The following is a 1,760-nucleotide window of genomic DNA, read 5'->3' as shown; positions in this document are numbered from 1 at the left end:
GACTCTAACGCTTTCTCGTTTTTGATAAAATTGATCCTCCATGCTTCTTGCGATTAAAACAGAAACCGAACCTCTAAGGGTTTTTCGTTTTGAATAAAAACGATCCTCAACGCTTTCAAACGAAACTCGAGCATCTACCGTTTTTTCGCTTTGAATAAAAACGATCCTCAACGCTTTTTGCGATTTTGAACGCAACTCGAACCTTTAACGTTTTTTCGTTTTGAATAAAAACGATCCTCAACGCTTTCGAACGAAACTCGAGCCTTTACCGTTTTTTCATTTTGAATAAAAACGACCCTCAACGCTTTTTGCAATTTTAAACAGAGCTCGAACCTCAAACGTTTTTTCTTTTTGAATAAAAACGATCCTCAACGCTTTTTGATGATTTCTATGGTTCGAACCTTTAACGCTCTTTCGTTTTGGATAAAATTGATCCTCAACGTTTTTGTGATTTCAAACAGAGCTCGAACCTTCAGTGTTTTTTCGTTTTGAATAAAAACGATCCTCAACGCTTTTGCGATTTTAAACAAAACTCGAACCTCTACCGTTTTTTCGTTTTGAATAAAAACGATCCTCAATGCTTTTGAACGAAACTCGAGCCTCTACCATTTTTTTGTTTTGAATAAAAACAATCCTCAACGCTTTTTGCGATTTCGAACGAAACTCGAATATCTAATGTTTTTTCGTTTCTAATTGCTTTTGAGCTTTTTATTCTGCAGTTGGCTTACTTTGTCTGAAGATATTCATCATGGTTCGTACTAAGCAAACATCAAGACATATATTCGAAGCATTGGGGCCACATTCCTTAGATGTATTAGCCTTGTGTGTTCCTACTTGTCTATCACAAGATGATGTTCGTACTTTCAAGACGACGTTCTCGTTTCCGTCTGATTGGGAGGTTCGCCTCCCTTCAGACTCGAAGACTTCTTTTGCCTTTGTGCCTTCAAAATCGTTTGCCATTCATGAGGTCTCGTTGGAAATGGGAGTTCGTTTTCCTTTACCTTCTTTGTTCATGGAATTTTTGAAGAGCAACAAATTGTCTCCGTCTCAGCTTCATCCTTAAGGATGGAGATTGCTTCTGGCGTTTTACGCGCTTTGTAACGAAAAAGGAGTAGTTCCAGCCGTCAACCTTTTTCATCTTTTCTAACTTCTTAGATCTCTCAAGGACAAATCCGAGCGATTTTCTCTTCAGAGGACCGATATGTGTGAGGAGGGATTATTCATCGATGATCTTCTTCGATAGCCCATCCTTGGTTGAACAACAATTTAATGTTCCTTTGACGCCTGAATTGTCGAAAGATTCTCCACAGTTCATACTTGAGCCTGGTGAATGACTTAAACAGGTTATGACTTCAACGCTTTTTTGACGATTTCTGCTTTTTTTTTTCTTTTTTCAAATGGTTCGAACTTCACCGTTTTTTCGATTTTCATCTTAATCGTTTTTGAGCTTTTTCTTCTACAGTTAGCTTGTTTCGTCTGAGGTAAATTCCTCTTTAAGGTAAATTCCCCCTTGAGGTAGATTCCTCTCTGATGTAGATTCCTTTTTTGCAGGAAGCTCAATGTAAAAGATGCTTTTGATTTGATTTTGATCCTGAACCCTTCCGGATTCAATCATTCCTGCTCCCCAATCACTTGAAATTCAATTAGAATTGAATGTAGATTCCTCTTTGAGGTAAATTCCTCTTTGATGTAGATTCCTCTTTGAGGTAGATTCCTCTTTAAGGTAAAATCTTCTTTGAGGTAGATTCCTCTTTGATGTA

The sequence above is a fragment of the Euphorbia lathyris genome, chromosome 2 (genome assembly GCF_963576675.1).
Source record: "Euphorbia lathyris chromosome 2, ddEupLath1.1, whole genome shotgun sequence".
NCBI lineage: Eukaryota > Viridiplantae > Streptophyta > Magnoliopsida > Malpighiales > Euphorbiaceae > Euphorbia > Euphorbia lathyris.
Note: the sequence above shows the minus strand (reverse complement) of the source record.